The sequence below is a fragment of the Erpetoichthys calabaricus genome, chromosome 3 (genome assembly GCF_900747795.2).
Source record: "Erpetoichthys calabaricus chromosome 3, fErpCal1.3, whole genome shotgun sequence".
NCBI classification, from domain to species: Eukaryota; Metazoa; Chordata; class Cladistia; order Polypteriformes; family Polypteridae; genus Erpetoichthys; species Erpetoichthys calabaricus.
Genome location: NC_041396.2, coordinates 64,674,289 through 64,698,540, shown reverse-complemented (window position 1 = coordinate 64,698,540; position 24,252 = coordinate 64,674,289). Strand labels below are relative to the sequence as shown.

Here is a 24,252-nt window from a genome sequence, read left to right as displayed (position 1 = left end):
AATGAGGCCTACGAAGAAAAGAACACAGTACCTACAGTCAAACATGGTGGAGGTTCTAAGATGTTTTGGGGATGTTTTGCTGCCTCTGGCACTGGATGCCTGGACTGTGTGCAAGGCATCATGAAATCTGAAGACTACCAAAAGATATTGGGGCGCAATGTAGGGCCCAGTGTCAGAAAGCTGGGTCTGCGTCAGAGGTCATGGGTGTTCCAGCAGGACAATGACCCCAAACATACCTCTAAAAGCACTCAGAAATGGTTGAAGACAAAGCGCTGGAGAGTTCTGAAGTGGCCAGCAATGAGTCCGGATCTAAATCCGATTGAACACTTATGTAGAGATCTCAAAATTCCTGTTGAGAGAAGTTTGTTGATGGTTATAGGAAGCGCTTGATTTCATTTATTTTTTCCAAAGGGCATGCAACCAAATATTAAGTAGAGGGTGACAATAATTTTGTCCAGCCCAAAACATTTGTAATTGCAACAATTTCCTGGGAGAAATGATGCATTTTCAAGGAAAATTCCAGGGGTGCTGATAATTTCGGCCATGACTGTATTTCTTGATCAGCCATGTTTTCTGGAAATGTAATTTTTGTAATTACCATATTTAATATTGTAATGTGACCTTTTTTAACCCTTAACAACTCGCACTGGTGTGTTTTGTACACCAATCTGTTATTTTTGTCCAACATTCTTTTACTTGAACCTACCGGCAGCATCCACCATCTATTCTCAGCCTGATTTCACTACAAGTACAATGTCGCAATGGCTACCCTCCAGTGTGCCCCCAGCCAGTTTTATGAGTGGATGCACAGTCGTAAGTTCCATATGGTGCATTTGGTAAACCACGCGGGTACTTGCCTATGTGCGACAGCAATGAGATGTTCTTCTTGCAATGACTTTGTCTGCAAAGAACATTCAACAACTGAAGTGAAATGTGATACATGTGGAAATCCTGCAGTGGATGAAAGTGTGACCAGTGACGAATGAGCACTGGAGAATTGGATCAGGTTTATTTTCAGGTAGTCCTAGACTGTGCAATATGGAATTAAATTATGTTAAAAATGTACAATTTAAATTTCTTGTAATATTTTATATATTATATTTCACAATCTCTCAGCATGGATAAAAATAGCCATTTTAACACTGGTGTATAAAGTACACTGCTCGAGTACTTATGAGATTAGAAATGGTGCGAGTACTGTAGTTAAGGGTTAAATTAAATACTGTTAATTGTTGAAGTTAAGTAAAGTTATTAGATATATTTTCACCTTGGAAAATATTTGAATTGCCTCACTCGTTTTATAATGTCTGTTAAATCTCATATTATGGTATCAAGTAGTTTCATTTTAGCCAAGGTAATTGATTCTTGTGGATAAAGTATGTATTGTAAATATAGGGAAATATTTTAATTGACTTAATATTTAATTTGAAAAAATGTAAAGTTAAATTTTTAAATATATGTAGTAATTTTCTTCTGTGTTTTTGGCTTCTTTGATTTATTTTTATGAAGAAATATTCAGTACTACGTATTATTTGTGGTCCACTGATTTTTGTATATATCCTGCTGTTTATTTAAAAAATTAAAATAAACCATAGACCTAAATACAGTGATCCCTCGCTATATCGCGCTTCGACTTTCGCGGCTTCACTCCATCGCGGATTTTAAATGTAAGCATATCTAAATATATATCACGGATTTTTTGCTGGTTCGCGGATTTCTGCGGACAGTGGGTCTTTTAATTTATGGTACATGTTTCCTCAGTTGGTTTGCCCAGTTGATTTCATACAAGGGATGCTATTGGCAGATGGCTGAGAAGCTACCCAATAGGGGTGGGCGGTATGACCAAAATTCTATATCACGGTATTTTTCTAAATTATCCCGGTTTCACGGTATTTGACAGTATTTTTTTCCCCATGCATGAGTGGATGTTAACCACATTTTCCACTGCAATTACTGGCTAAGAATAACCTATTCCACTGTCAAGAGTATTGTACATTGTACAAAAAAAAAACATTTTAATGTGCACACAAGTATTAATACAGTTTTGCATTGCCCCATAAAGTGATAGTTTTCAAGGGGGTGGCACTAATGGAGAAGGTATCACATTGCATGACAGATGCAGTCAAAATATAGAACCTTTATTAAAGCAAACTATAATTTTGACAACCTATTTTCAACCATACAAAGAGGCATTTAGACTTAGTAAAATATCCAGAAGTGCTTGTCAAAAATTGTATTGCACCGAATATGTCTTAGAAAAGGAATAAATAGTAAATATTTTTTGTAAACCAACTACACTTTCTGTTAATGTTAACAGTCTCTGTCCACTGACACATTAAAGTGACTTTTTAAACAACTTTATCATCATTAAACTGCATAATATTTAAACTAATAAATAATAACAATAAAATAAATACAGTGGACCCTTGACTTACGAACTCAATTCGTTCGCGAGGGCTGGTTGTAACTCAAGTTGGTTGTAAGTCAAGACTATTTTTCTCATAAGAAATAATGGAAATACCCATAATGCGTTCCGAACCTCCCACTGCAACACTTACTTAACCTTTTCATAATAAAAAAAAAGGGTTGTATAATGTGCATAATTTACCAAAACACCAATAATTTTTCTAACGTACTAACCAAAAAGTAATCAAAAGTGCCTAGCCTACCAGAAACAACAATTTCATACTGTACTCACCATTTAATTTGACATCTTTGGGCTGCAGGAAGGGAGGAGGATGATAATGAAACTGAAGGCTTTTTAAAGGCTTTCTTTAACTTGCGCTCAGGCATTTGCAATCATTTCAATAGCTTCTTTTGCGTTAATTTTAATCTCCTCCTGCCTACAAGTTATTCTGACGAGAATTTTTCTCAGCATTTCCTTGCGATGATACAAGGAACTGTTTCTGAACTCTTCTGAGACCCCCCCCCCTCAATGGGAACGACATGCTGAAGTGCGTCCTGAAGCGCGACTGTGGAAGCTTGCTTGTCCATTGCCGGGCAGGGATATCACATGCATTTCACCCATCGATATCTTTTCTGTTTGCTTTGGCTGAGAGACTCAGCACAGCTTTAAGCCGGCTGTTGCCCCAGCAACAGATAAACAGTCTTCCATACGGAGTTTGGACTTTGGCATGTCTTCTAGTTGGGGGAGGTCCCAAGAGAGTTTACAAACCTGACATTTTATTGAATGAGTGCCGCATTAATAGGAATGTTTCTGTTTGTTTACAATCGCGCAAGCGGATACACGTGACCGCATTCAGGTCGTAACGCAAGATGTTGGTCGTAAATCAAAATAAAAATTTTGGTCGTAAATCAAGTTGTTCGCCTGTCAAGCCGGTCGTATATCAAGGGTCGACTGTAATAGTATTATTACTGATAATTGCACTATTACTTCAAGACTTCAAGCCCAGGTGCATTACACAGTATTCACCAAATTAAAATAAAATAAAACAAGTGCAACTTGGTGATGACATCTTTACCAGCTGAACCATCATTTAGGCAAACTGCATTAATATGGACCTTGCTTCAAGCTAAGCTATACTGGGAAGAAAAAAACAAACTATATGTCGAGAATAAAGTCAACATTTCCACTTTATTCTCGCCGTTTATGTCGAGATTAAACTCGACATTTCCACTTTATTCTCACCGTTTATGTTGAGATTAAAGTCGACATTTCCACTTTATTCTCATAGTTTACTTCATAATTAAAGTAGAATGTCGTAAACTAAACTTCTTCCTAAAATCAATGTTTAATCAATTACTTAATTTACCCCGTCATAAATTAATGCAGCACATTAAATGCCTTGTGTTACGTTCCCCGACCCAGTGGTTAATCACTACGCTTCTTAAACTGACTTCCTCCGCACTAAGAGAAGACAGCGATCACCATACAGAATCCATTCACTTCATGATATTCCTGCTTTCTGAAAATTTAGAATGCTAAGATAAATACTTGATATCATTTTCATGATGAAATGCATTAAAGCAGGTATTACACATGCACGGTAGTGCTGCTCCCTCGCAGTAAGGGGTCCCCAGGTGTATGTTCAGTGTAGAGCACTTTATGGCAGGTGTGACGAGGCTCCAAAAAACTGGATGTATGAATAGCTATCGCACAGGTTTAACTTAAATATTGTGTAAATGTTGGGTTTGTGATCTGCTGATCGGAGACATGAACACAGAATTCAATGCATGTTCTTCTGAGCGGGCTATCTTTATTGCATGCATGCTGTCACTATCTGACGTACCAAAACCCCAGTTCCTATCCTTCCTTTTTCTTTCACCACATAACCAATCACCACATGATAAACGTCTTTGTGAAATTAAAACTAGTTATAAACTTAGCCCACGGAGTGTTCAGAACTTTAAAAATATCTTCGTTATACATGTTTAATTATGCCATCCATTCAGAGTTGCGCCCATCTCTGAACGAGTCGCCAGCACATCGCAGGATGAATACAAGCAAAACATACACTAGCAGGGTCAATATAGCACAACAAAACCCCACATCCTACATGACTTTGAAAGGAAACTGAAGCACACCGAGTAAACCCACCAGAAAAACATGCAAATGCAAGGAAGGCATACCGCCGTGCCCCCATATGATTAATGCATGCTTTAATGCATTTCACAATGAAAATTATATTAAGTATTTATCTTAGCATTCTAAATGTTCAGAGAGCAGGAAGATCATGAAGTGAATGTATTCTGTGCAGCGATCGCTGCCGGCGCCTCCTCTTAGTGCAAGAAGAAGTCAGTTTAAGAATCACTTAACACAAAGCATTTAATGTGCTATATAACTTATGACGGGGTTTGAGAAAATCTAGTAAATTAAATATTCATTTTACAATGAAGTTTAGTTTACGATGTTCTACTTTAATGACAAATTACGAGAGTAAAGTCAACATGTCGACTTTAATCTTGACATAAACGCCGAGAATAAAGTGGAAATGTCGAGAATAAAGTCAACATGTCGTCACACTATTACACAGTACCCAGGTACATTACACTGTATTGAAAACAAATAAAACAAGTACAACTTGGCTTGCAGTATTATCCAGTAGTATAGAAACAGTATTTACACATCTGACCTTTTAAAACTAAAGTATCACCAGGCGACGGACGTGACTCCTTTTTTTCGGCAAAAGTTCTTCTGTTCATCATGTTCAACTTTATCGTCGGCTTCAGTTTCGGAATGCTACCTATTTGGTGGTGTAGCAGTGAAAAAGAGCCCTAGTGCAACAAATCTGTTTAGCGGTGTAGCAGTGAAAAAGGTCCCCACTTGAACAGTTTCCCGCTGCGCCACGTTCCGAACGTCTTTTAGGCAATTTAAACCGGTGTTGCGGTATAAGAAAAATCCATATCATAAAAAAAATAAAAAACAGTTTTCGGTATGAACCGGTATACCGCCCAGCACTACTACCCAACCAGAGCACGTATTACGTATTAAATAAAACTCCTCAATGATATACGATATGCTTCCCACGCGGTGCTTCGCATACTTGAAAGCCCGAACAGCATGTATTGATTTTTGATTGTTTGCTTTTCTCTGTCTTTCTCACTCTCTCTGACATTCTCTGCTCCTGACGGAGGGGGTGTGAGCAGGGGGGCTGTTCGCACACTGGCCTAGAGGATACGGACGCTCCTCTAAAAAATGCTGAAAGACTACCTTCACATTGCTCCCTTTCTTGCAGCTGCTTTGTCCGGCGGTGCTTCGCATACTTAAAAGCCCGAACAGCCCTATTGATTTTTGATTGTTTGCTTTTCTCTCTCTCTGTCTCTCTCTCTGACATTCTCTGCTCCTGATGCGCACTCCTTTGAAGAGGAAGATATGTTTGCATTCTTTTAAGTGTGAGACGGAACTGTCATCTCTGTCTTGTCATGGAGCACAGTTTAAACTTTTGACTAAAGGGTGTTATTTCATGTCTAGAGGGCTCTAATAATGTTAAAAAACGTATTTAGAAGGCAATAAACAGGTTTTCTATGCTCTAACTGCGAAAGTATTTATTCGATTTATAAATAAAGAATCCTACTTCGCGGAAATTCATTTATCGCGGTAGAGTCTGGAACGGATTAACCGTGATAAACGAGGGTTTACTGCATTTGTAAATAATACCCCATTTAAGAGCATCTCATTTGTTTGTTTGTTTTTTTTTTAAGCAAGAGCCCCTTCCCCTTATATGAAAGCAGTGTGTTTAGTATAAAAGTGGATTATACTGTTATGGAAATACTGATTCACATGCAATATGTTTACAAACATCACCTTTGATGGGCTGTACTGGGTATGATAAGGTGTGGACGCTATGTGGCACTGTTGTCCCTTTAAACCCAGCAGAAAGATACTCCGGACACCAGGCACAAGCACCAAGAAGAGTTTTAATTCTTTTTCTTCTCAAACAGTGCCTTTCAAGCACCACATCCACAATAAACACAATTAAATCAATAATAATCATAATACTCTTTCTCCTCCACACCTCCCAGCAAGTGTTGTCCACCTCCTCACACACTGGGTCTTCAGCAGTCCTTTATATAGTTCTTGACCCGGAAGTCCATCTGTTCTTTCTCCCATGTGGTTTGCCAGCACTTCTGGGTCAGGCGGAGAATTCAGGTTTTTAATCAGTCCAGAAGTACTTTGGGGCTTCCGTTGTCGTAATCCATTAGTACTTCTGGGCTAGGTGAGAATTTATTCTCCCCCCATCTTCCCACGGTACCCAGCAGGGCTGTGTTGCCGAATTCTATGTCCCATAGTGCCCTGCAGGAATCCAGGGCACCGCTGCAACCTCTCTTACAAGGCTTTATCTTGGTTTGAGATGGTTCAGCCACAGCTTTGCTTCTCAGTGTAGCCCACAGAGTTTAGATTTTTTTAAAGTGGAAAAAAATCTGGCCTTTTGTCTCCTGGAAGTAAGACAAGCCAAACTGAAAATGTAGGCTTATGTCCCGAAATTGTATAATAATAATAATAATAATAATAATAATAATAGGATACATTCACTGAGCGCCTTTCACAAACCCAAGGTCGCTTTACATACAGAATAAAAAAAAAAAAAATTACACAGATGACACAAGTTCGTAGAAGTGGAAAGTTTTCAGTTGCGATTTAAAAGTGCAGAAACTGGAGAAATCTCGGAGAGACTGAGGAAGAGGTTCCAGAGTTGAGGTGCTATAGCACTGAAGGACCTGCCTCCCAAGGTGGAGAGTCTGGTGCATGGGACAGTAAGGAGATTACTGCTCGAGGACCTGAGAGAGCGACAAGGAGTGTAAGGAGCTAGTAGCCGAGTGAGGTGGAGGGGGGCAAGGTTATGTAGGGCTTTGAAGATGAGAAGCAGAATCTTGAGTATAATCTTTGATGGAACCGGTAACCAGTGAAGCTGGGAGAGAACAGGGGAGATGTGATCAAAACGTACAGTGCATCCGGAAAGTATTCACAGCACATCACTTTTTCCACATTTTGTTATGTTACAGCCTTATTCCAAAATGGATTCAATTAATTTTTTTCCTCAGAATTCTACACACAACACCCCATAATGACAACGCGAAAAAAGTTTACTTGAGGTTTTTGCAAATTTACTAAAAATAAAAAAATTGAGAAAGCACATGTACATAAGTATTCACAGCCTTTGCCATGAAGTTCGAACTTGAGCTCAGGTGCATCCTGTTTCCCCTGATCATCCTTGAGATGTTTTTGCAGCTTAATTGGAGTCCACCTGTGGTAAATTCAGTTGATTGGACATGATTTGGAAAGGCACACACCTGTCTATATAAGGTCCACCAGTTGACAGTTCATGTCAGAGCACAAACCAAGTATGAAGTCAAAGGAATTGTCTGTAAACCTCCGAGACAGGATTGTCTCGAGGCACAAATCTGGGGAAGGTTACAGAAAAATTTCTGCTGCTTTGAAGTTCCCAATGAGCACAGTGGCCTCCATCATCCGTAAGTGGAAGAAGTTCGAAACCACCAGGACTCTTCCTAGAGCTGGCCGGCCATCTAAACTGAGTGATCGGGGGAGAAGGGCCTTAGTCAGGGAGGTGACCAAGAAAACGATGGTCACTCTGTCAGAGCTCCAGAGGTCCTCTGTGGAGAGAGGAGAACCTTGCAGAAGGACAACCATCTCTGCAGCAATCCACCAATCAGACCTGTACTGTATGGTAGAGTGGCCAGACAGAAGCCACTCCTTAGTAAAAGGCACATGGCAGCCCGCCTGGAGTTTGCCAAAAGGCACCTGAAGGACTCTCAGACCATGAGAAAAAAAATTCTCTGGTCTGATGAGACAAAGATTGAACTCTTTGGTGTGAATGCCAGACATCATGTTTGGAGGAAACCAGGCACCATCCCTACAGTGAAGCATGGTGGTGGCAGCATCATGCTGTGGGGATGTTTTTCAGCGGCAGGAACTGGGAGTCTAGTCCGGATAAAGGGAAAGATGACTGCAGCAATGTACGGAGACATCCTGGATGAAAACCTGCTCCAGAGCGCTCTTGACATCAGACTGGGGCGACGGTTCATCTTTCAGCAGGACAATGACCCTAAGCACACAGCCAAGATATCAAAGGAGTGGCTTCAGGACAACTCTGTGAATGTCCTTGAGTGGCCCAGCCAGAGGCCAGACTTGAATCCGATTGAACATCTCTGGAGAGATCTTAAAATGGCTGTGCACCGACGCTTCCCATCCAACCTGATGGAGCTTGAGAGGTGCTGCAAAGAGGAATGGGCGAAACTGGCCAAGGATAGGTGTGCCAAGCTTGTGGCATCATATTCAACAAGACTTGAGGCTGTAATTGCTGCCAAAGGTGCATCGACAAAGTATTGAGCAAAGGCTGTGAATACTTATGTACATGTGATTTCTCATTTTTTTTATTTTTAATAAATTTGCAAAAACCTCAAGTAAACTTTTTTCACATTGTCATTATGGGGTGTTGTGTGCAGAATTCTGAGGAAAAAAATGAATTTAATCCATTTTGGAATAAGGCTGTAACATAACAAAATGTGGAAAAAGTGATGCGCTGTGAATACTTTCCGGATGCACTGTATACCACAAAAAAGTGTTATTTTATTGTCATGATCAAAAAATATGTTTTTTTTTTTGCCCTAGTGGTGCAGCATATATAAACCATTTTTCAGTTTTAAGTATCCTTTTCCTAAACATCAAGCAAACGTAGTATTTGCATAGGGCTGCTCATGATTCACAACAGGAGCCCTTATTGGTACTACAAAGCACCATACTGTACATCCAATTATAACACAAAATGGAAAACACTATTTTCTCCAAGTCTTAGTGAAACTCGTACATTTTTCTTTCTTACTGTGTGAATTTGTTTGTATCCAACCAGCATAAAAGGAGGCTATCTATGTTGCACACTTTGGTATGCACACAGTGAAATAATTAACCTTATATATTTTTTTTAATTATTCATTCTTTTTAGAAACTTGTTTAATCTACTACAGAATTTCTCATCCAGTAAAATAAACAATATGAAAAAAAATAAAAATAAAACCCAGCACTACAGAGCCATAAATTAAATCATTTAATTGTTGGTTAGAAACTGAGTAACACATTTTACAAAGGAATAACTGTAGCAGAACTAATGAGGAAAAATACCTCTATACCCCCCAGTAATTTCTTTGTAGGTGTGTGTCCTCTTGGATTTTTTGGAAGTGTTGTACAAGAATGGGAAAAACTTTATAATCCGCTTTTACATATTGAACCGAGCAGCACTTTCAGCCATCATAGTCAGAGCTGGATATTACAGTTGTGTCTCTTAACTAAGCGCATATCTGCATTTGTATGATGTTTATTTTGGAGTATAATTAATAAAAACTATAATTAAAATTCACATATTTTTTGAAAGAAAAAATTAGGATTGTTTCATTATTTATTTATTCTATTTTTGTTTTTCTGCATTTTTCTGCCAAGGACATCTTTGAGAGATGGTTATTCACTTTAACCCAATTAAGTGTGTGCATGTAAAAGCACTGAGTTAGAGGGTAAATGATACACTAATAGAAAAACCGATTGACATGAAAATCTGTAGCCAAAGTGAGCCAGTACTGAATTTGAGAACCACCACATTATACCAGCAAAGTGGGATATGAGCCTTTCAGGTGTATTGGAGTAAATGTAGTTTTAAAATTAACATGCATAATTGTGTGCATTCTTGAATTTACTGACCGTGTATTTCATTGAAGTTGAAATGTTAGCCAGTGTTTCCACTGGAGCATATTTAATACATCAATCATAAACTGATCAACCACAACATTAAAATCACCTGCCTAATATTGTATAGGTCTTCCTCATGTAGCCAAAACAGCTTGAGGCAGGGACTCCACAAGACCTCTAAAGGTGTCCTGTGGTATCTGGCACCAGTACGTTAGTGACAGATCTTTTAAATCCTGTAAGTTGCAACATGGGTCCTCCACGGAATGGACTTGTTTTTCCAGCACATCCCACAAATGCTTAATCAGATTCAGATCTGTGGAATTTGGAAGCCAAGTCAACACCTTGAATTCTTTGTCTCATTCCTGAAACCATTCCTAAACAACTTTTTCAGTGTGACAGGGTGCATTGCCCTGCTGAAAGAGGCCACTGACATCAGGGAATACCATTGCCTTAAAGGGGTGTAATCATCTGTGTCAAACTTACATACATATGAACACCAGAGCCTAAGGGTTTCCCGGCAGAACTTTCCCCAGAGCATCTGCCTGCGTCCGTCAGATTGCCTTCTTCCCATAGTGCCTCCTGCTGCCATTTCTTCCCCTGCTAAACTACATCCATGCACCTGGCTGTCCACATGAACTAAAAGAAAATGTGATCGATTAGACCAGACCACCTTCTTCCATTGCTCCATGGTCCAGTTCTGACACTCGCGTGTCCATGGTAAGACAGGTTTTAGTATGAGCACTCTGACTGGTCTGTGGCTATACAGCCCCATACTCAGCACTCTGAAATGCACTGTGTCTTCATGCACCTTTCTCTCAAGGCCAGCATTCATTTATCAGTAATTTGTGCTATAGGAACTCTTCTGTGGGATCAGACAAGTTGGACTAGCCTTTGCTACCCATGACCTTGTTGCCAGTTCACAGGTTGTCCTTTCTTGGACTACTTTTGATAGGTACTAACCACTGCATACTGAGAACATCCCACAAGACTTGCCGTTTTGGAGATGCTCTGACCCAGTTGTCTAGCCATCTCAATTTGGCCCTTCTTAAAGTCACTCAGATCCTTATGCACGCCCATTTTTTCTGTGTCTACACATAACCTTCAAGAACTAACTGTTCACTTGCTGCCTAATTTATTCCACCTGTTGACAAGTGCCACTGTAATGAGATAATGAATGTTATTCATTTCACCTGTTAGTGGTATTATTGTACTGTAGTGAATGATTGGTATAAGTATGGCTGCAAGTTTGAATACTAAGCACTAATGGTGATGAGCAGGGTGACCAATAGGGCGTATCTGGTTGTGATGGGATAAGGGAATGTAAACCTTTTTAGTCTCGAGCAGGTATGGTTGTTAGTCTCACTAATACTGGCACCAGACAATGTCAACATGTTGCGTGCTGATTAGCACACGCAAATAGGAATTTCACAGTATATATGACAATAATTACTCTGTAAATGTATAATTCAAGACTGAAATTAATATAGTTTCATTCCTTGTGTCAAAGCTGTGCTAAGATAGTCGCAGTGCAAGGATTGATGGCAGCTCTGGTCTGTACCTCGAACCGAGAAGGATGGCTGCAAGGGCTCTGAGGCCAGATAAGGAGGTGTTTATTAGAGGAATCTGCAAGCAAGTGACACATGCCTTGCTTACAGAGGAATTGAAGCATAATGCACATCCGAATCTGTACCTTCGAGAGTTGTAGTCCGAGCAGGTGATGGAAAGGCCCTTGCAGTTGATGCTACAGTTGAGACCTGCTGGGTTTGCTACTTTGAGCAGCTGTTTAAAACTGATCATCCGGCTATGATGTTGGACATCTCTGGGTCCACAGTTCTTGAGGCTGATCCTCCAATTAGCTGTGAACCACCCAGTCTCACTGAGATCGCACAGGTGGTAAGCCAGCTGTGGGTTGGGAAAGCTGAAGGGATCCTTTCTAGGGTCATCCTCAATAGGATCCGTGATCACATGCTCACCTACCTGCAATTGGAGCAGTCAGGTTTTATGCCTAAGAAGTTTACCATCAGCTGCATCCTGGCACTCTGGGCTCTCTTCAAGTACAAGCATAAATATTGACAGAGTTTCTTTGCAGCCTTTGTTGATTTTCATACAGCATTCAACTCAGTTGATCGAACTGCCCTGTGGGACCTCTTGAGACTTCGTGGGATCCCCCCTGAAGTTGTAGGATGTCATGGTCGGCATGTACACTGGTATTGTGAGAGCTGTGCAGAGTGGAGATAGAACCTCTGCGTTTTTCCCAGTTGATTCTGGGTTCTGTCAGTCAGGGGTGTGTTCTTGCTCCTACTGTGTTCAGTGCTTTCATGGTCTGTGTGTTGGGCTGGGTCGTTGGGTCCAGCAGCTGTCAGGCATCTGTTGGCGAAGAAAGATTCACTGGTCTTGACTTTGCCGACGATGCTGTGATCTTCACAAATTCAGTGGAGGCTCTGATCGGGGCTCTTGAGAGACTGAGCAAGGAGTCTGAGTATCTGGGCTTATGAGTGTAATGGGTGAAAACCAAGATCCAGGCCTATGATGACCTCTTGGGTATAGCTATCAGCAGTGTATATGTTTGTGTAGAGAGTGTCAACCTCTTCAAGAGGTCTACTTACCTCAGCAGCAACATTCATGTCTCTGGTGAAAGGGTAATTCCATGTCAAATCATCACACTTTTGGACCTCATCATCACAGATTTTAACAAAATTTGGCATGCTGATTTGGTCATATGAGTATCCCATGGAACCAAAATTGCACGTGTCTTGGATCAATGGAGATATCATAACTTATCAGAAGCGTATATCACAGTCATATCACTAATGGACCTTTTTCATAGCAGCCATTCTGTCATGATATAGTATTGCAAGCATAGGTGTAAGTAATTACATTCATTACGGTTCCAATTATGCTACACTGAAATTGAACAGAAGCTTTATTAATGTCATTAGTGGCACCTGTACTTGCTATACTATTTCACGTGAAAATGGCTGCTGTAAAAAGGGCCCATTCTAATGTGGCTAATAAATGCCAATGCTCCACCTTGCATTAATTAGAGGGGAGTAAGGTGTGCAAATCTGTCAAATGTAATCAATCAATAGCAGATGCTGTCAGTTACCTGGTAGAGATGTAAGTACAGTGGAACCGAAGCAATTTCCCCCATAGGATTGTATGTAAATACAATTAATCCGTTCCAGACTGTACAAACTGTATGTAAATATATATTTTTAAAGATTTTTAAGCACAAATATAGTTAATTACACAATAGAATGCACAGTGTAATAGTAAACTAATGTAAAAACATTGAATAACACTGACACAAACACCCAGGCTCCTTGCTCAGCTGCACGCGCAGGCTCGCTCTCTCTCAGCAGCACGCGAGCCCTCTCTCTCTTTCTCTCAGCAGCACGCGAACCCTCTCTCTCTTTCTCTCAGCAGCACGCAAGCCCTCTCTCTCTTTCTCAGCGTAACGCTCTCTTTCTCTCGCTCTCTCTCTCTTTTAAGCACAGGGGGGAAAAAAAAAGAACATTTGAACAAATCCGAACTTTATTTAAAAGCCAACCAAGAAAGTAACATTACAGGAGTTCACGCTAATAGCAGTACAACCCGATCGCTGTAAACACTCTTTTTAAATGAGTCTTAAGCACAGGGAAAAAAAATAACATTTAAAAAAAAGAGAAAAGTAACATTGCAACATTTTCTTCTCACCACTCTTCACTTGCTTAGAAGCCATGGTTAACTGCAAAAGCACACGAAATACTGTAGAGCATAAAGAGTTAACAGGTAAAGCACGCACGTCTGACTGAGAACAATGAACAGGGAGAGGCTGAACACGTGCTTAAATACAGTAATCGGTGCGTACGAACCGGAAGGGAAATGAAATAGAGCACAAAGACTTCACAGCGAAAGCACGCACGCATGTGCAAGTACGCACGTCTGACCGAGAACATTGCAACAGGTGCGGAAATCATCGGCGCGCACAAACCGAAAGGGAAACTGGCTTGTTCGTATACCGAGTGTGTGGTCGTGAACCGAGGCAAAAGTTTGGCGAACTTTTTGGTCGTAAACCGAATTGTACGTGTACCGAGACGTTCGTGAACCGAGGTTCCACTGTATTGTCTTTGCTGCAGAAGAATACATTTTCACAATGTCTTTGGTAGAGAAGTTGTTTAGACTCAATTAGAAATCTTTTTGTGACCCTTTCAAATGTCATCTCAAGAAGATAACATTTAAGAGATCACCTAAGTCTCAACTTAGGGTCAGGTCAGAGCATCTGAGAAGGAAGAACAAATTGCTGTGTGAGGCTATCAACTCACACCCGAGAACAAACAGAAGTCAGTCTGACTCATGCTCTAGTGACTTAGCAGACCCTCCTGATCCTGAACCTATGGCTGGTCCCTCAGCATCTGGTGAAGAAGGTACATTTGTCATTGTTGAACTGGCACTTATAAACCAGTCTTTGTCATTGATTGGTGAATTTCCAGTAAAAGAAAGAGAGTGGGACAGAGCTCATTTGTGTAACTCAAAGCACAGAAGATTGACAGCAGCATGAAGAAGAAGTTAGAAGTTGCCACTGGACAACCATTGAGTTCATATAAAGCATTGTAAGGAATTATGGTTTTGATACACACTTCAGATAAGTAATAATATCTTGGCAATGACTCAGAAACCAGTGACCATTTTTAAAATATAGGTTTGTTCGCTATTCAGTTTTTAATTATTATAATCATTCATAACATGGTAATTTTACATTTGGGGGACAGCAAAGTATTTATGCAAAATATAAAGCTGGAAAAGAGCTTTAAAATGATACGAGAACCATTTCTATGAAACTGACATTTAGGAAGATGTATCCAGTCAGTCATATTCCCAAATTAGTACTAACTTTGTTATTTTAAATCTCCCTTAATATTGATCCAAGACATGTGTAATTTTGGTTTCACGGATTACTCATATGACCAAATGAACATGCCAAGTTTTATTAAAATGTGAGGATGAGGTCCAAAAGTGTGATGATTTGACGTGGAAATACCAGACTCTTCCTATGCAGTTAGTAGATGGATTGGGAGAGCATGGGGGATCATGAGGTCACTTGAAAAGGGATGTGTGGCTCTTCCAGTATTTCTCCAAAAGGTCAAAGGTCCAAGTCGAGCGGTTGTTGTTTGAGGCCTGAATGAGACACATTACCTGCATTGTGAGGGAGCGTCAGTTGCGGGACTTTGGCCATGTGGTGTGATTCCCCGAGGGGTGATCCGGCTTGCAGGTTCCTCATTTTTGAGGACCCCAGCTGCTTGACCAGGCCAAGGGGACCCCCACATAACACCTGTCTGTTGCAGATGGAGGGTCATTTCTGGAGTGTGGGACTGGACTGCGTGTCTGCTGATTTGCCAACTGGGATCCTGAGCTGCTTCGTTGTATGGTGGCTGTGGCAATGCCCTGTATTAGTGCATGTTCACCAACCTGACCGGACCCATGTCAAAGTTGCTTGAACTTCACTAGTCTCATTTAAAGCTGCTTTCACAATGTGTCTGGTTTTCTTATCAATGTTTTGATACAATCTGTTGTTTTCTTGGAATTGTCCTGTTGTTAGTTGTAGTTTGTTGTAACTATGGAAATTTTTTTTTTATTACAAAAAGTCTTTACTTGTTAATAATGAAGTTAAAATACTGAGGATTCACTGCAGGTTTTATGTAATACTACATTCTTAAAATTTGTATTTCTCTTTTATTACTCTAGCACAGATTGTGGTCAGGTGTTCTGAATTTGTCTGTGTGCCTTTTATAATCTTGGCCACCAGTAGTAGACAATACCAAGCCTTCTTTTTGCCAATTGACCTGATGACCTAATTGTTGTGTTGTCTTGGATGTTACTAAGGACTCAGTCTGCCTCTACAATGCAGAGACTACAGCTTGGATTGACAGGATAAGGAAGATCCTTTTTCAGTTGATAAAAAAAGGTTTTAAATGTTTATTTTTCTCCTTTAGAAACAATCTAATAAAAAAAAAACTTGAAAAAAATAAAGGACTCATAGTCACTGAAAACATAATTTCTTATGTTTCAACTATCAACATTTCCTGTAAAGGCATTTTAGCTTTTCTTTGTATTATTCTTTTTTATGGCGTTATACATTGTTGAGCCCTCACAAAGTAATTGGATGCAAAGCTTCATCATCTTTACAGCAAAGTGATTCCCATTAAATTGCTATAATCGGCTCATATTGCTCATTGTGCAACTAAAACTTCTGCTTGTTCCTACTTGTCCATGTCATCCCATTTGCACCTGAACTGGCTTGTCAGCTACTAGAGTTACAAACTGCATTGTTTTGAGAGTAGTTACTAGGTTTATTTAATCATCCGTCTTTTGTTGTTCAGTCATTTGTGGTTTAAAATATTGATATAGATAAATGTTGATTTTTTGGGCTTGGGTTGTTCCTTGTATCCTGCTTTCCTTAAATAAGCAGCTTTATATTTCCCATAGGAATAAAATGTTTTTAGAATTCCATTTCTCAGTTACTGTATACGAGTGACCAGGCACAATTTAGTTGATTTATCTTTTGTAAATTGTATTAGTTTCAACATACAGTATATATTTCTTTATAATTTGTACTTTTGTTATATGGTACATAGATTACATATGCTTTAGAATGCAGAATGCTTCAATTTTCTGAAATCTTCCTATTCCCTAATAATTTAAAAAATTTTTTCAGTTATCAGATTATTTACAGTGCCATAGGTTTGAAAGGGAAAATTTCTCTCAATCACTTTTTAATAATAAATAAAACACCTATACACTGTTTTGCAAAAGCATTAAATACTAGTAAAAGTTTTCAGATGCTGTTAAATTACAAATAATACCTAAACTACTCTTTTACAGTCTGTGTTTTTATGGTAAATCCACATGTCTAGAATAGCCAAGAAAATTACGTAGTTGTTAGCTAAGTTAGAAACTAGAAATCTGCACCTTATACAAGTATTCAGACTTCGTTGGTCCCCCTTAATATTTGTTTAAGCCTCCTTTTGTTACATATTTAGGTCTTTAAATGTTTGTGCCTACTGGCTTTACACATTAACTTACATTTCAGATGAATAACAATTAATATATTTGCAGAGAAGTGTGAGCCACTTTAAAATCTCTCCCAACCCCTTAATAGTAATATTCAGAGTATCACTACATGGGATAACACTATGCAAGGGAGAACCTATTGTCATATCGTAAAATAGCTTACTTAATTGGAACATTTGTAATCCACTTCTCATTACGTAATGAGAGAATCATATAGTATATTATTTTAAGTTGGAAAAAATTGAAGTCTATCTCTCTGAGGAATAGTTTAAGAAAATCTTTGTGATCTTTTGTTTCATTCATTTCAGTGTACTGTATATGTTGAGTCCCACTGGGATTTTTTCATATAACACTCTGTTTTGGGTAACAGAAGGATGTTGTATTTGTTTTCTTTTTAGGTTTTCTTTTTAGCTTTTTAAGGGTTTTTATGTATGTGTGTGGTGTTTTTTTTTTTTCTTAGAATGACTATGCATGCATCACTGTATTGCTTATTTGAGCATAACTTTGAACTGTGTGTTATTTTATGTGTTTTGTTGTCTTAAATAAATAATGATGTTTCACTGAATACTAATGCAAAATTTTAATAACCCATACACCTTCCAGATTAGTTACTGATCACCAAAACAGAATTATGTCAAAAGGACAAATACTGCTTAAAGCAACAGATGCTATCCCAAAATAAAGGCAAAATCCTAGATCAAAACGTTGAATTAAAAATAATGTCATGGCTTCTGAATAAACAAACATTTTAACAAATGTACCCATGAATGTCCTATCTTTCAAGTGTCACATCATATTGGATCATTTTTCTTTTCATCACAATACTTGCAATCGCTTTCAGCAAAAAGAACTTGCACAACATATCATATATGAAACACCATTTTGATTAAGCACTATTGCTTGCCACCATCAAAAAGGTCACACTGACTTTGTGATTTAGAGATTTAGAGCAAAAGTAATTGAGAGGAACACTGAATGTACAAGGCAGCCTTTTTGATGGTTATGCAGTACCATCAGCAAGAATGGGTAAACTTCCAGCGCTGAAAAAGATCTATTGTATATACAGTTGTTCAGGGATAGCATGGGATATTTCACATATCTTCAGATTGCCATCATTTACTTTCTGAAAATGTAGGTACTGAAAAAGGAAAACACTTACTAGATAGATGAAGGACATTGACATAACTTTGCTACCTGAATTAGGCAAAATCATCTGTCAGAGGTGTCAATGTCTACAGGAAAGGACCATCTCTACCTGGATCTTTTAGTGCATGAAGATATGCTATGAATTTTAAGTTAAAAGAAAAATGACAACATACTCTTTGCAATACCTGCAACATGGCATGTAGCCTGCTCACTTACAGTATTCAAAGCAGAAACATGGTCATCCTTACTAACTTTTATTAAATAGCATAGTCTGGCCTTTGCACAGTTTTACTATAATGAAGTGATGAACAGTGTACCCAAGGGACAGAAAGTGGTGATTGGAGCGAATTTCAATGGACATGTTGGTGAAGGGAACAGAGGAGACGAGGAGGTGGTGGGTAGGTATGGTGTCAAGGAGAGGAATGAAGAAGGTTAGAGGATAGCTTTGGACTGGGTTATCATTTTTATGCAGACGATACTCAACTTTATTTCAATGTTAAAAGTGGAACTTCATCAGAGCTCTCTCAGCTCACAACCTGCCTCAGTGAAATTAAAGCTGAATGGAGCAGAACTCTTTAAAATTAAATTGCAACAAAACTGACCTCTTGCAAATTGGGACTAAACTGCAACTTAATAAAATGAGCTCTTTCCCAGTCCATCTTGGCAGTGATCTCATCAGACCTGCCTCTACTGCAAAGAATCTTGGTGTCATTTTTGATTCCTCCCTTTCTTATTCTGCCCACATAAACCACATTAAGAAACTTTCTTACTTTCACCTCCGTAACATATCCCGTGTTCGCTCCTTCCTCTCCTTTTCTAACGCTGAGAAACTTGTCCATGCTTTTATCGCATCCCGCATCAATTATTGTAATTCCCAACTGGAAGGTGCCCCTTCTAATCTTATATCACAGCTCCAGCTTATTCAAAACTCGGCTGCAAGAGTCCTTACTCGAACCAGCAGCAGCGAGCACATCACACCCATCCTGCTCCGTCTGCACTGGCTCCCTGTGAGTTGCAGAATTGAATATAAAATCCTACTAATAACCTACAAAGCCTTAAATGACCTTGCGCCCAACTACATCAGTGACCTTCTCCATCACTATGTGCCTGTCCGCCCACTAAGATCCTCTGATTCAGGCAATCTTGTTGTGCCCCACACTAATCTACACTCCATGGGTGACAGGGCCTTCAGCTGTATATCGCCCAGACTCTGGAATGACCTACCGAAAACAATCGGGTCAGCTGACTCCATGAATTCTTTTAAAAAAACAACTCAAAACTCATCTGTTCAGGAAGGCTTATAGCTGTACTTGACTTTATTACCCCTCTTTCAGTTTACCTCTATGTCAGGATGCTCATGTAACCTGTATGTGTGTGTGCTAGACCATCAATTATGTTGTCTGTTAGGCTTCTTTCTCTGAATGTACTGTCTTAATCTTCTTTATTTTTTTATCCAGTTTGTACAATGCTATATACTTAAATGCAAAGAATTATTATTATTATTATACCCTGCCGTTCTTTCTTAAACTCTGTAAAGCGCCTTGAACATGGGAAAGGCACTATATAAATAAAATGTATTATTATTATTGTGGATTTTGCCAAAAGGATGGACATGGCTGTGGTGAAGATATATTTTAAGAAGAGGGAGGAACATAGGGTAACGTACAAGAGTGGAGGAAGATGCACACAGGTAGATTACATCCTATGCAGAAGAGTCCATCTGAAGGAGATTGAAGACTGCAGAGTAGTGGCGGGGGAAAGTGTAGTTAAGCAGCATAGGATGGTGGTCTGTAGGATGACGTTGGAGATCAAGAAGAGGAAGAGAGTGAGGGCAGAGCCAAGGATCAAATGGTGGAAGTTGAAAAAGGAAGACTACAAGGTTGAGTTTAGGGAGAAGGTGAGACAGGCACTGGGTGGTAGTGAAGAATTACCAGACAGTTGGGAAACTACAGCAGATGTAGTAAGGGTGACAGCAGGAAGGGTGCTTGGTGTGACATCTGGACAGAGGAAGGAGGAAAAGGAAACCTGGTGGTGGAATGGGGAAGTACAGGAGAGTATACAGAGGAAGAAGAGGATGGCAAAGAAGAAGTGGAATAGTCAGAGAGATGCTGAAAGTAGACAAGAGTACAAGGACATAAAGCACAAGGTGAAGAGAGAGGTGACGAAGGCTAAAGAAAAAGCGTATGATGAGTTGTATGAGAGGTTGGACGCTAAGGAGGGAGAGAGGGAACTGTACCGATAGGCTAGACAGAGGGACCGAGCTGGGAAAGATGTGCAGCCGGTTAGGCTAATAATGGATAAAGATGGAAACATTCTCACAAGCAAGGAGAGTGTTTTGAGCAGATGGAAAGAGTACTTTGAGAGGCTGATGCATGAAGAGAACGAGAGAGAGAAGAGGTTGGATGATGTGGAGATAGTGAATCAGGAAGTGCAACGGATTAGCAAGGAGGAAGTAAGGACAGCTATAAAGAGGATGAAAAATGGAAAAGCCGTTGGTCCAGATGACATAACTGTGGAAGCATGGAGGTGTTTAGGAGAGCTGGCAATGGAGTTTTTAACCAGATTGTTTAATGGAATCTTGGAAAGTGAGAGGATGGAGAAGAAGTGTACTGGTGCCGATATTTAAGAATAAGGGAGATGTGCAGGACTGTAGTAACTGTAGGGGGATAAAATTGATGAACCACAGCATGAAGTTATGGGAAAGAGTAGTGGTTAAGAAGTGAGGTGATGATTAGTGAGCAGCAGTATGGTTTTATGCCAAGAAAGAGCACCACAGATGCGATGTTTGCTCTCAGGGTGTTGATGGAGAAGTATAGAGAAGGCTAGAAGGAGTTGCATTGCGTCTTTGTGGACCTGGAGAAAGCATATGACAGGGTGCCTCGAGAAGAGTTGTGGTATTGTATGAGGAAGTTGGGAGTGGCAGAGAAGTATGTAAGAGTTGTACAGGATATGTACGAGGGAAGTGTAACAGTGGTGAGGTCTGCGGTAGGAGTGACGGATGCATTCAAGGTGGAGGTGGGATTATATCAGGGATCGGCTCTGAGCCCTTTATTTGCAATTGTGATGGACAGGTTGACAGACGAGATTAGACAGGAGTCCCTGTGGACTATGATGTTTGCTGATGACATTGTGATCTGTAGCGATAGTAGGGAGCAGATTGAGGAGACTCTGGAGAGATGGAGATGTGTTCTAGAGAGGAGAGGAATGAAAAAGACAGAATACATGTGTGTAAATGAGAGGGAGGTCAGTGGAATGGTGAGGATGCAAGGAGTGGAATTGGCGAAGGTGGATGTGTTTAAATACTTGGGATCAACAGTACAAAGTAATGGGGATTGTGGAAGATAGGTGAAAAAGAGAGTGCAGTCAGGGTGGAGAAGAGTGTCAGGAGTGATTTGTGACAGACGGATATCAGCAAGAGTGAAAGGGAAGGTCTACAAGATGGTAGTGAGACCAGCTATGTTATATGGGTTGGAGACGGTGGCACTAACCAGAAAGCAGGAGACAGAGCTGGAGGTGGCAGAGTTAAAGATGCTAAGATTTGCACTGGGTGTGACGAGGATGGATAGGATTAGAAATGGGGACATTAGAGGGTCAGCTCAGGTTGAACGGTTGGGGGACAAAGTCAGAGAGGCGAGATTGCGTTGGTTTGGACATGTGCAGAAAGGAGATGCTGAATATATTGGGAGAAGGATGCTAAGGATAGAGCTGCCAGGGAAGAAGAAAAGAGGAAGGCCTAAGCAAAGGTTTATGGAAGTGGTGGGAGAGGACATGCAGGTGATGAGTGTAACAGAACAAGATGCAGAGGACAGAAAGATATGGAAGAAGATGATCTGCTGTGGCAACCCCTAACGGGAGCAGCTGAAAGAAGAAGACGACTATACTGAGGCAATCAAACAAAAAATGAGTGAAAATTGGTGCAATATCTTGTCCAAGCTGATAACTGGTAATGCTGAGAGGCTTATTTCTAAATAACTGTCTACTAGAACGCATGAACCTTGTAATGATTCAGCCTTACTGCAGAGTCAAAGTTGGTTTTACAAAGCATGAAGAATAACATAAACCCTACATAAAAGGGGATATGATCCATGGAAGTAGGATGCAGGAACATTTCTCATTTGTGGGGGGTGGGGGGGGGGGTGGGAGTTTACAGACACAAATATACGGTCTCCATCTCATATCACCAGCCTGAGAGCCAAGAAGTACAAAATATTGTGAAAGTTATGCAAAATGCAAGAACTGTCTGATCAGACAAGTTAACTTGCCTATATACAAAACTCATAATTATAGATATGTCAGTATAAAGCATAGTATATTTTTAACTATTAAAATTGGACAAGGTATGCATATTATGCAAAGCCTGTGAAATTTAAATAAAATATTTAATATTTGAATAAATATCTGAATAAATATATTATGCAGATCTGGAAAATATTGCCCCCTAGTTATCATTAGTTTTTTAGAGAGCAAAACACCCATGTCGATAATGCGTTAAGAATTGAAAATGACCACTAATTATAGGGACTGAGGCATAGCTTTATTAATCCTGAATGAAAGGTATACTGAAAAAATTGGGAGTGGTCTCCCCTAGACTTTTTTGTATACTCAGATATTGGGATGGATGTTTGAGGAGTAAACCGCAAGACAATGATTATGTTTTTATATTATGAACATTAAAGAACCGTCAACAACAAATCAAATCAAATTAGTAATATATTGAACAATTGTTATAAAAGTAAAGTTGAATAAATCGGACTCTGCAGCTGCATGAATAAAAGGTCAGGTACCACTTCCGGTTAACAGAAATAGCCCAAAAGTTGATAGAAATCTATGTTTTGTACCTAATACTTGTATGCAAAATTTGGTTAACCTAAGTGAAAGTGTACTCAAGTTATCGTGTTTCCAATAAAATGTGTCGTGATTTTGATGAATCGATGATCGAATCTTTGGACGATTACAATATTTTCCCTATACTTCGTATGCGACAAAGTAAAAAGAAGAAAAAAGTTTTTTTGAAAAAAGTTTGATCTGTGTAATCACAATACTTTCAGTTTCCAAAAGCTCTGCTTGTACAATTAGGATTGAAAAATTCTCTTGAGCTTTGTACAGTAGTTAACTTGAACTCCATATACTTGCACTTTATGTTTTTTTATGTCTTTTTATGTCTTTTTCATCTTGTCTTGTTTTAATTTTATTTATGTTTGTGTTTTTGTCTTAAAATAAACTTTTAGTGTTTATTTGGCAAACGTTGTGAAAAAAGGAGTTTAACACTATTATTTAGGTTGATGACTAACATGCTGTTTGAATGTGCTGCCTTTCACTGCATAAGTCTCTACACAAATAACATTTACCTTTATTCAGATACAATGTAGTAGGTTTTGGGCACAGTTTTAACTTACCATTGAACTGCTCTAAAGTGTCCAAAAATTGCATGTACATCTCTTGTTGAAATAACTGCAAAAAAAAAGTGTTAGTTGGGGATCATTTTATGTTCACAAATATGCAATTTTCCAAATTCTGCAGGAAGTAGACTGAATGGATGCAAAGAATTATTAATAAGTGAGTATTTAAAGTAAAGTGAACATTGATTATTTTAATAGGTTTTAGTTCATGAGTAACATTGTATTTCCTGAAATTCACTTTATAAAAACCAAAAATAACATTAGAATAAGTATCCAGCAGCCATACCACATTTACTTCAGAAGAGGTCATCCACCTGAAGCTAAGTATGTTGAGGCCTGGCCAGTACTTGGATGGGAGACCAACCAGGAAAAGCTTGGGTTGCTGGTGGAAGAGGTGTTGGTGAGGCCACCAGGTGACTCCTACCCTGTGAACTCAATGTGGATCCCCAATGCCCCAGTGCAGTGATGGGGATACAGTGCTGTAAAAATGGCGCCATCCTT

The 24,252-nt window shown here is 39.5% G+C and overlaps 1 protein-coding gene across 1 annotated transcript in view; it reads left to right on the top strand.

Annotated features, from left to right (window-relative positions):
- The window catches only part of taf1b (TATA box binding protein (Tbp)-associated factor, RNA polymerase I, B), a 181,575-nt gene that overhangs the window by 58,803 nt on the left and 98,520 nt on the right, over window positions 1-24,252 (top strand). The gene's annotated exons all lie outside the window — the stretch shown is intronic.